The 12,711-nt window shown below is 35.3% G+C and overlaps 1 protein-coding gene across 1 annotated transcript in view; it reads right to left on the bottom strand.

Moving 5' to 3' along the window:
• LOC106466126 (potassium/sodium hyperpolarization-activated cyclic nucleotide-gated channel 2-like) overlaps positions 1-12,711 on the bottom strand; it is a 131,124-nt gene that overhangs the window by 77,878 nt on the left and 40,535 nt on the right. The window lies entirely within an intron of this gene.

Raw genomic sequence — 12,711 nt, forward strand, 5'->3', positions numbered from 1 at the left:
CCTCTGTACATCCATTCATTTCTGCCAGTAGCTCAAATTGTGCTCTATATGCTTCCCATGGTGCCTTCCCATCGAATTCCTGTGGCTTCTTTCATACTAGATCACCCCCATTGCTGACACTCATGTCTGAAATGTGACTTCTGGCAGGACTGAAGATGTCTGCATTAGAGTTTAGCTGCGGGGTCTGGATGGGGCTGATTAGGTCCATCGCTAATATATCCTCCTTTTGTAAAAGACAGTAAATCATCCTTTAATGTATTTAATTCACTTTGAAATTTACTAATATTTTCCATTTGTGTGTGCTGGCTTTCTCTCAACTGCTGTAATCTCTCTTCCTGTTTAATTTGCTGTTCTAGTTGCCACTGGTGCTGGTTTTCCTGCCACTGCTGCAGTCTCTCTTCTTGTTTATTTTCTTTCTCCTCCAACCACTGCTGTAGCCTCTCTGCTTGTTTATTTTCTTTCTCCTCCAACCACTGATGTAACCTCTCTGCTTTTTTATTTTGCTGTTCGATCTGCCACTGTTGCAGGTTTTCTTGCCACTGCTGTTGTCTCTCTTCTTGTTTCTTTTCTCTTTCTTCTTGTTTTTTTCTTTTTCCTCCAACAACTGCTATAATCTCTTTCTTGTTTATCTTCTCGCTATTTTTGTTTCTTTTGTTGTTCTTGTATTGCTGCCATCCAATCTGCTAAGCTGTAGTTTGATTTGACACTTCTCGTTTCCATCTTCTTCTTTTTTTTTCTTTTATCCCACTCTCTGACACCAATTTGTTACTTATCTGTTTGTTTGTTAATTTCCCGTGAAAATTCTTTCCGAGAAACTTCAGCGATACAAGTCCTTTCTTAATTAAAACTAGTTTATTCTTTCTCGATACAGCTTTGCAATACACAGAATTTCCACAGTCACTTTAACTTAACTACTTTTTTAAACACACACTATAATTCTCGGCGATTCACACACTTTGCTTACGGTGCCTACTGTTTGCTTGACTCAATTGCCTCTCTTCAATCTATCTCCGGCTTATATACTAAAAAAGAGAGCGTCTAGCAAATACTGAGATATTCGTAAGGCTCCCCGATAAGTCACGATCCTTCTAGAAACTCCAGCGCGCATGCTCCCAGCTGTCGTAACAATATGAAAGTCTTACTTGTACTACCATTTTATGTAATCTCCACATAAAATAAGCATCCTTCTCCTAATTTTAATTTTTCTGTACAATATGAACCGACAGCAGTTTGACTTTTTTAAAATTAGTTTAGGATTTGAAGCAGAAAATAAGGTATTTTCATATACAATTCCAGTCCCCGCTACTGATAGCATAACTTCATGACGTAGAATAGAATGTATGATAAACGCTAGAGTCGTTTTACTTGTAATTTGTACGGGATGGTAGTGCTTGCATCTTAAGCGTTCAACTCAAAGCTACGCGATCAATTCGCATGCACAACGACACTGATTTCATACTATTTTGTTGAAAAAAGAAAAAAACGTTACCTACAGATGTAGCACTTCGTTCTATTTTCAGAAATTTCAGGATCGAAATTATTGACGAATGACGTAATTGGAAAATATCGTATTTTCAGCAAACTGAAGAGAGTTTTAGCCCGACTCATAAAAAACATAATATAATGACGTTCGTTCTTCAGCTTTAGGTATATAAAACTAATGTGCATAAATAGTACTTGTGGTGCTTCAGATGCCACGTACCTTATTCTTAAATTCTGTATAAGTTAAATATATCACTAGAGTAATTATGATAACACTTTTCTATCACGTGGATAATTCTTTTAGCGCATACTTTCAATTCACGAGCATGGATCACGTCTTCGATGGATCACGTGCGTGTTCATTTTACATTTGAAAATTCACGAGGTAAAAACACATTCGAAAAGTTAGCAGGGACAGTTGTTATTTCGAATTAAAGACTACAATGAATCGTCTAACTTACGTTTTCTGTTAATTTTAGCATCTTTTCAAAGTTACTTAACAATTACTGTGTTTAAATTTATAAACTCCATATTTTCTCGGTACTTCTATCAGTTGTGTGTTGATATATTTACGATTTATGTTTTAGTTGCATATTCTAAATGTTTCTTTTAACTTTATAATTTACTTTTAATTGTACTTTTATTGAAAGAAACTACAGTACTACACTCATTATTCATTTTACAATTTGGTGTAGTAAACGAAAATTTAAGAATTCGCCAAGATAAGCAAAGGATTTGTCTGATATCCGAAAATGTCCAAAGTGTAACAAAAAAAAATACCTACACCACGTTTCGTGACTAAGGACAATAGCATGTACACATACATACACACACACACGCACACACACACAATATATATATATATATATATATATAGTCGTTGAAGAACTTGGCACTATGCCAAATCCGTCAGCAGCGTCCCGTGGAACATTAAGTGTGTGATGTGGGAAGTTGAACATTTTGTATATCACTGGCATGAACAACTCTGAACCTTTCGGTATTTAGCTTGGCTTTCACTGCTTGACAGTTTTAAAGATACAGCATTTACAGGGGTAAGAAGTGCAGGTAACTTTCGTGTCGTATCTACCTACAATCTACTATATTAACTTAAACTTTTAAAACATATTGCTTAATTCATAAGCTGACAAGATTAGCTCTTTTCTCGTTTTTTTTATAGCACAAAGAAGTTCATCAAATCTTTACTGAACCTTTTTTTTTTATTTAAACACATTTGTAGTTGTTGTAGCTCATTTAATCATATATCAGGCATTTTTCTTGGGCTTATATGTATTTCAAATTCGTTTTAGAAATGGTTTTGATCATCATAAAAAATTCAGTTAAGACAGTCAAAAATTTATTTATAAGTATAAAATAAGCCAATAGAGGACGCTTCTTTATGAAAAATTTTTTTTTGTGTATTTGTTTTTAAATACCAAGCTACACAATGAGCTAACTGTGCTCTGCCCACCGTAGGTATGGAAAGACTAAATTAATTGGTTATATTCTTATTGGATATTCTTGGGTTATATATTTGTAGTACTTTTAATAGACATAAAATCACAAAGTATATCTAGTTCTGAAAGTATGGAAGTGTTCAGCAGAATCTTTGTCTCGAGCTCTAGACCCATCTATTCGCAACCCGATATGCTAACCGCTACAGCAACGTCCGGCCAGCATATGAAATGGCGTTAAAAAGTAATTCGAAAAGCATTTCATCTCATAAAGCGGATTGTTTTGTACAAGATGTGAAGGAAGGTAGAGAAGAAAGTTTCTCACTTGTTATGACAAAACTCACTAAAAACTAAATAGTGCACAATGCTGTAGAGAAATCACTACCATAACGTTCACAAGCCCCTAAAGTAGAGTCAAAAATATTTAATAGAGATATAATAGATGAGAAATTATAGTGTAAGTTTCTTTGTTTGCGTTAAGCACAAAGCTACACAATGGGCTATCTGTGCTCTGTCCATCACGAGTATCGAAACCAGATTTTTAACAATATAATTCCGCAATATCATAGTACACACACCAGGTCGTCAAAAGAATAATACTAATTTCACGTAAGTAAATTATTATTAACTGTTGTTTTTATTATTATTATCATTCAGGAAAACAACAAACGCTAATAATATGTGTTTGACAATCGTTTCTTTGACAGTCTTAAGGTTCTTTCTGCGGGTATATTATCTGATGAAAAAATGTACCAAAGTTCGTGGTTAGACCGCAATGTTTGCTATAAAGTTAAAATAACTTTTATCAAGAAATAACAAGGACAAAGAAAGGTTGTTTAAGCACATCATACTAGGACCAAAACGTAGTACGAGAAGTAAGATGACTAACTTGGCATTTATCGTTTACTTCCTGGAAATAAGGAAGTGTTATAGAATGTCAGCGTGCACGCCAACTGTCCAATTTAAGCACTGCCGAATAGTCATCATCTTCATGTAGAATCCTCATAATGGGAATAAATAATTAAAGGTGACCTAATGTATTCGTTTGAATCGTAAAAGAGTTCAAATAAGAAGTTTCAAAAGAGAATGCATTCAAATGTAAGTAACGTTTGTTTCTTCCGAAGTTGACTCGGATATCTTCAGACCTGATAATTTCCATCTTAACTTTGAAAGAAATGTTACCTACTTTTTTCACTTATTTTTATACCACATCCTATTTTAACTAATTTTTATCATCATAATTAATACTGTTTTTACAGCCCTTGACAAACTGCTCTTGTCAGAGGTCATCATTATGAAATATTACACTTAACAGGCTTCATTAAACACAGTGAACCATTATTGATTGTCTGTCTATGTATTCCGTTTCCCTAAAGCACAGAGTTCTATGCATTACAGTTTGATGCTACTAACACTTACAGCATATCAGTACAATGTGTTATATTGCTCTCAAGTAACGTCCATGAATATATTATTTAAACCCAAAACAGCTTTACTGTAAAAAAAAGCGCAGCCAAAAAAAAATTCATTTGTTACACAAATAACGACTAAAAGAATTGATATCAGAATGCGGCCAAGGCAATCAATACTAATGGATACATTGTTTCACACTTCTTGCTAAAAAAAGTAAACTATAATTAGTTTAAAATTATTTTATATTTGTCAGTTTTATTAACAATAGCACAAGTATGAGTTACTTGTCATATTGCCGCCTTGTTTTATCAATACTAACATACAGATAATCATACAAAAAAGCAACCAAATGATAAATACTAGTGCAATGTAAAGCTGCATAATCAACACTTTCATAGTTCCTAGTCAACAGTTTAATGGATTCATTTGAGTCTTTAATAAGTTTGTTATGCACAGCTTTGTTACATAGAATGCAATGTAGTATACTATTAGTATAGGTTGACAATCAACCACTATTGGTAAAACCTTTTTTTTTGGTAAAAAGTTAACAATTCTGATGCATGATTACCAGATTGCTGCTGAATTACCAACGCTAATTCTGTTGCACACCATTTTCTGTCAGAAACAGCTTTGGACCTCTTCTTGTAGGAAGTTAATGATGGGAGATTGGATCGAAATTTCAGCCGGAGATGAATGCATTTCATTACAATAGAATCAATGCTTTTATAGACTGGGGATCTATGTTTATCAAGTGAAATCCAGACAGACTAGTGACACTAGATATGGCCACATAGCTAGACCACAGGTAAAGATGGTGTTGTCAATGTTTGTAACAACATTGTGCAGAGTTAATCATTGCATCTTGTGTATGGTGTTAGTATATGGACTTGCAATTGGAAATCGGCGTTCGATAACAAAAGCTTTAGCCATCACTTGAAATTTACTGCTTACTTTCTCCTGTTCATGTTCATGACAATCACTAAACTTTACATTTTTAAGCTATCAGCGACACTGACTTGATCTATGTTATACTTAACAGAACACATAGTACCTGTTGTTCCATTTACGAGTCCAAGAGTCAAGTCAGTGTTTCTCTTGAGCATAACCTTGCAGCCAATCATTATTACTATATCATTTTCTAAGCCAGCTGTGAGAGTACTGTCGTCACTATAGTTAGAAAGCTTTTTAGAAACTTGTGAACGAAGATACCAAGGACAATCCACTGTATCTATAACCAGCAAACAAATTTCTTCTCCATTAAGATATTTAAGCATTTCTTTGTTTAGCTCATCACACACGTGTCTGATGAATTCTAGATAGCATAGAAATAAAGCCTTGCTCTTCTTTCTGTCACATATTTATCAGCAACTCATCACAGGAAAACAAATTTCTCTACACGTTTATAGTGCCACACATTTGATGTGCTTCTGAGTAGCATCTGGTGAGAGAGGAGTGTACATTAAGCCTTCAAACACTGATAGTAGCTGTAAGAGAAACTCTAGAAACAATACGTTTCATCGACCAAACAATCTGTCTTCAGCTTCCTCAGCTTGAACAATCTAGTAAGGCAAAGATGTATGTACATGAAAGTATGTACATATTACTGACAATGTATAGCTAGTCAATGATGGCTAATGTAACATTACTCAACTATTCATGACCAATTATCAGGGCATCATCAGACATGAGCCGATAATATGGTGTCTTTCTATGTTCCCACTTGGCAAGATCAGCAGTCGGTGAATAGTTAAAACATTAATATTAAATACAGCAATACCTGCCAGACTCACTAACAAAAGGCCTAAGTGTTTCAGCACTGCAACCTAGATCAGCATTTGATTGGGGCTCTATGATAGTCTTGACCTTGTTGGACGCCTTCAGTTGGTCCTCATTCAACTTTCCAATCATCTTATTCACATCTACTTGTTCATCATTGTGAATGACACCTTCAAATTCTACCATAGCAACGTGTGCCTCAGTATTAAAATAGTGCAGTGGGCCACCCACCAGCAGGAGGGCCACTGCCTTGCTGTTCTTCAGATTTCATCTCTGCATGACGTTGTTGAATTAGTTCACGTATTTCATTATAGGCTTCTTGCAAACAGAACAATTGGTCATGGTATTTCAAACCATTCAACAAGCTATCTTTACAGGCGTTAAACACCTCGGTGTAATTTGAGCAGTCTCCCATTAGGCTATCACATTCTCTTCATGGATTAAACAACAACAAAATGGAATAAAATTATTTATCCGTTTCTTGTCGTGGGTTATATCTCTAATGGTTGATTATGTATGGTAATATCCATTTTTTTCTATACGAAGCGACCAAACATAAGACAGAATTATCACTGAGCTGCTTGTTTACAATGTCATACCAAACTAGAAAATCATATAGATTAGTATCCTCAAGCTCAGGTGGTGTGTTAGAATAATAAGTATCAACCCAAGAAGGATACAATATGTCTTCAGAATCCTCAGGCAACCCAGTTATAATGTGGTGCTCTTAACTCTATGACTGCAAACCTTGTTTATGTTAACCCATCTCAATATAGTACCTGGATCTGTGCCATACAGTAGTAAGCCCAATAACGTGGCATTAGTTTCCAAAGCACTATATTCTCGATGAGTAAAGCTTCTTAATGCAACATTCCTTAAATGACTAGCTAGTGATTTGGTGGAGGTTAACTCGGTAAGTGCAGTATTGCCACAACTTTTTCTGCTTTAGTTATGTATTAACTTAGAATCGTCAACGTCTCTCCTATAAATTGGAGATCTATATTACCCTCCCAAACTAACAATACCGCAGGATTGTAGTCAATTATCATATGCTCAATATCTTTGTATGAATGAACGTATAGGAGTGGGCTGGTAATCAATGTTTTCCTTCCGACTACCGATTCAACAACACTCCAAAGACACAATTTTTCCCTTTCATGTTTTGGAAAACCAAATCAACAAACTTTTCTAATACCAGATTTGGTTTTCTTTGACCTTAAGCAATAATTGTTGCAATGGTGATACTGGTATGTTGATACTCTTTCATGCAATATTGAACATAAGCTTTTATCTGGAATCTGGCAATTAATATATTTCGAAATAAATGCGACAATTTTTTCATCTGTGTTTTCTCCAATCACAGTAGCACTATCTATCTGTACGTGATAATGTTGTAATCCACGTCCTTGGTATTCTCGTCTCTAAAAATAGTGGGTGACTGTGCCAACAGAAGCATAATTTGATGTAAGGAATTCTAAGAGTCCTTTAAATTTGTTATCGATAAATATAGAGGCTGGTATTGGATCAGCTGCAACCAGCACATCTGTGTATAAATGAGTCATTTCAGAAGGATTAATCTTACGTAAATATTAGCCCAAATCATCCTACATCCATTCAGCAGGATTCAGAGTAAGAAGCCAAGTTAGTGGACCATAAAGCAGAGTCATTGCATTTAGGTCGTTTTGCAGTCGTACAACTGATTATTTCATAAGTGAGCAAACATAATGGTTAAATCCTCATCAAACTCTTGATTTTCTAACATTTCTAAGTACCATCCAACCATCAACTTTTTTTCTCATGTGGGTGAATAACTTTTAATCTATGAAAGATTCCATTATTTAGCTGATGTATGGTCGCGTGATGAAGATGGTAGAACAGATATTTCTGATGTAATCTAAGTCTAGCAATTGTGACTGCATTATAGTTTTAACATATTCTCAATCACCAAGCTTCACTTCCCTTTACTGATGCTGCCCACCATTACCATATGTGGAAAAGGTTTGGGAAACACATTACATCTAGTAATTACATGCAGTATGAATCTGGTACAGGTTCACTAATACGTAGCATTTGGTAAATATCAGTTGCCTTTTCGTTCTCCCTACGAACATGTAGTGTCTATATTGTATAGTTTTCATACACCTATTCTTGTGCAATTCTTCTGACCATGAGTTTTCTGTCAGTAACTTGCTCACAATGTTCTTCAGCATCATTATCCTGATCTACGGCATGTTAATTTTAGCTTTTTTAGTGTGAACGTTGGATTCTATGGTAACAAATTCATTTATTCTTTGATGTAATCCTAACCCTGATGCTGATGTTGGGAATTAATGTTATGATACAAATGATTGATTTATTTTATCTTGCAAAGAGCCTAATTCACCTTATGGCAATTATACCCTGCAAAACTACATTTCTGTGACAAGGTAAGCTATGCAACAACACAAATAGCTCTCCGTGCTCTGGAATATGTTCTTTACGTTTGGGTAGCCTTTTTAAGATCTTTTGCAAGGGCAAAGGGAGATAAAAAGTTGAACTATTCACCTTGCTGACCATGTGGCTAGGAGGTGATAATTTACCATCCATAGTTTTTGCCTGTTGAATCAATATTTTTTCATAATGATTCAGCTGGACAATTTCTGAAGGAACCAAGTCAAATGTTAAACCATTTAAAATGTAGCATGATGGAAGTATTCCTGCATGGAATTTCTCTGTATAGTATCTACAGATATATCTCATAAGCCATCATCAGAAGCAACAGTTCCCAAGCATCATCAGTGACTGGTCGGGTGCAGCGATCCAGTTGTATTCAATCATGTTTGTAATAGAGTATGTCATATGACATACAATGTAGCATGATGGAAGTATTCCTGCATGGAATTTCTCTGTATAGTATCTACAGATGTATCCCATAGGCCATCATCAGAAGCAACAGTTCCCAAGCATCATCAGTGACTGGTCGGATGCAGCGATCCAGTTGTATTCAATCATGTTTGTAATAGAGTATGTTATATGACATACAAGGCTACTCAGCACGCTCTAAACGTTTCTTGTGATACAATGTAAAATGCGTTTTAAAGGTTTCTAGAATTTTACTTTCATCCCAAGCTTCACAAAGTGCAACATAATGTTTTTTATTTACCTTCTGTTATCTTGCAAGTTCGTGCAATGCACATACATCACCTCTGTGTAGTGCATGGTCAATGTCATAAATTTTGTAATCAGCCCTTCTGACATCATATAATACATTCACTTTGTTACTAATATTAGGATAATGAGGTGCAAGGCGACGTAAAAATAGCAATCTAGAGCCACGTGCATTTGAATTAAGGTGGCATTGTTTGTTGTGCCCTTGTAGATGTGGGTCATGCATATCCGACTGTGTGCAACCATCCATCTGCTGAACATATCGCCTGGCTTCTTGTGAAGATATGCTTACCAATATTAGTTAATGTGGTGTATATGTCCTAAGTTACTCAGGCATAGAATTTTTTGCACAATTCAAAACACATCCAAGTAGCAGCTCCACTCCCACAAGCACCATCATTGTATAAAAGAAACTTACTGTAAGGAATATTTCCATCTTCTTCAAAAACAGCACTGAAATAAGAAGTTTCTGGAAAAAATAGACTCGGTATTAAAAATATGTAAGCTTTCTCCACACAAAACTTTATGTACCTCACTATTAGAAGTTGGTTCAGAAGCCTTATACAATGACGTCAACACCATACTCCCTAAATGTTGAAAATTTTTAATGAATTCACACTTTTAAGTCTCTCGATATTGCAATAAAGATTTTAAAAAAATGCTATGCTGCAAGATATTTACCTACAAAGGTTTTCTCAGTCATCTTTCTAACTAATCTAGCTACATACCCTGTTGTGTTTGAAGGTAAAGTATTCTATATTTATTACAAATTGAATTTACAATTAATCTCGTGATTCGACGCTTGTCTAACAATCTTCCACTTGATTTTATATTCGTCTTTCTTTTCTTGTCTTTACTAACTTCATGATGTTTGTAATAGGCTTGTTATAATTTGTATTTTCTGGTTGCATTGTTTTTCATAATAGGCTTTAACATTTAAACGATAAGGACGAGGGTTGGCAGTATAAACATATTGCTTGCTAATCCTTACTGTCAGTTCTTCATGATAAGCTCGCTTCACTCTAGCATGTTCAGATTCAGGATTAGCATCACACCTATCTTTAGCATATCGCTTCGCAGTTGATGGATTAATGTAATAGCTATCCAATACTCGAAGCTTTAGCAGATATGGATTACTACATCTTTCTCGTACACGTTTTAGTATTGAGTTTGAATTACTCTTATAATATTCATGTCTAATACTTTTTATATGGACCCGTAATGGCCAAGTGGCCAAAGCGTTTAACTCGAAATCTGAAGATTGCGGGTTCGAATCCCCGTTCCACCCGTTTCAGCCGTAGGGGGCGTTATACGGTGACGGTCACTCCCACTGTTCGTTGGCTACCCTCTAGTCTTTCACTGCTAAATTACGGATGGCTAGCGCAGATAACCCTCGTGTAGTATTGAATAAACATGTGAATAAACCGTGGACAGTAACGCACGAGAATATAGTGTATGGAAAATAAACTTATGAATTAAACTTACAAAAAAGCTTGAACAAAGAAGTAATGACTGTCAACAAACAAATAAAACATGAGTAGTGGCATTAAAGGTTACAGGATTTTATTTGTAGTTAAACACAAAACTACATAATGGGCTGTCTGTGTTCTGCTTCTGAGCCATTGGATATGGCAGGATGAACGAGAAGTGAGTTAATTAGAAGTGTTTACTCGCGTTTGCTCTCGATAACATCACTGCTTGTGATGTTTCGCCAACAGACACTTTTTTGTCATTTTCTACCCAAATACATTTTTCGCCAACAAGACACGAAAATTTATGGAAACAAAAAAATTACTTTTTCATCAACAAAATATTAACTAATTTTTGAATATGAAATTACCCTCTTCTTCAACAAGGTACTGTGTGAGTAAATTATTGAAATTCTGGTGTAAATGATTATAATTTGTCAACATAAACCTTGAATTGTATGTAATCTTTAAGATAGTCTAATAAAATAATAATGCGAAACACCAAAGAACACCATTTATCGACAATAGACGACTATGGGCAAGTAATTAAAATGGTACTTAACTCCGTTAGTTGGTCCAAATTGTCGGATATGGCCCTTGTGGCCCCTTCTCCATAATCAGTAGTTCATAATCACGAATGACCATTTAGCCCTTGCCTTGTAAAAGGTGTCAATACCAAAAGTTCATCTTCGTCTTGTTTTCTAATTTAATCACTTTAAAATTAATATTTTTTATTTACTACGTAAATTTTTACAATGCTTTTATCACCTTTTAACGTAGCTTACTTTTTCATTTCTTCAGAAATGGTTCTCAGCTTTGCCAATGGCTTTGTGCCAAGGTGCACCACAGAGTCCTTAAGGACTGGTCCTCGTTTATGTCAATGATTGCAGAGTACTGAGTCAGATGCACTACAGGTTTCTTCAGAAGCTTAAATGCAGCTAAAATACTGATTCCGGCTTAAGTGTATGCCCAAAATATAGACGCCGAAATGTCTTAATATTAAAATCAGACCGAGGCAGCTCATTTCAACCAAAACTCTGTCATGGGAAAATATATTTCCGTTATATGCTGTTTTACCACGGTTTTATATAGTTTTTTTTTCCTTTTTTAATATAGTGTGCTCATCACTATTTATCTCAAAACAAAGGGTTGTAGAACGTGGTTACAATAAGGTTTGACATGAATGGTACCATCACAGGTTGTAGAGGTCCATACGACGACACCATAATTCCACCACTGTCATATGTGTTACGTTCCTGCATGAAAATATGGTTGTGTCTGGTTCTAGATTCTCTTCAAATGAGTATACGTCTTTAATTTGGCTAAATAGTTAAACAAGACTCATCTGTAAAAATAATAATAATATTGTTCACATGCTGTTCACTTACTGGGCATGTTCTTGGAAAAATTACAAGTGAACAGTTTTGTGTCTTGCTGTGAGTGAAACGGATGAGCAAACAAATTTTACTAATTCTTTGTATACTGGTACGGCATCCAGTTGCGGCTGCGTACACTTGATTCAATCATGGAGCAACTACCCTACGATTATGACGAATCAGAATAAACAAATATCGGTAGTCTGTTCTTGTTCTAGATCATGACTTGTTTTTTTTCAGTTGTATGAGCAACTGTGCCATGAGTTTTCAGTTATCTGAGCAATTGTACCATGTGTTTTTCAGTTGTATGGGCAACAGTACCATGAGTTTTGAAGTACTTTCGCATTACTTTTGGTTGTTTCTTCTTAAGCATAATGCTACACAATGGGCTATCTGTGCTGTGCATTTCAAGGGAATCGAAACCCGATATTTAGAGTTCTAAGTCCACAGACTCACCACTGAGCCACTGGGGTGGGGATTCCACATTCTTCTAATGATTATTTGAGACACTAGTTTCTCCGTTGGTTCTTCACATGAGTAAAACATTCATTTTATTTTAGGGCTAACCAAGACCTCATGGATGATTTGGAGTACTTT

The sequence above is a fragment of the Limulus polyphemus genome, unplaced genomic scaffold (assembly GCF_000517525.1).
Source record: "Limulus polyphemus unplaced genomic scaffold, Limulus_polyphemus-2.1.2 Scaffold2160, whole genome shotgun sequence".
In the NCBI taxonomy this organism is placed as follows: domain Eukaryota; kingdom Metazoa; phylum Arthropoda; class Merostomata; order Xiphosura; family Limulidae; genus Limulus; species Limulus polyphemus.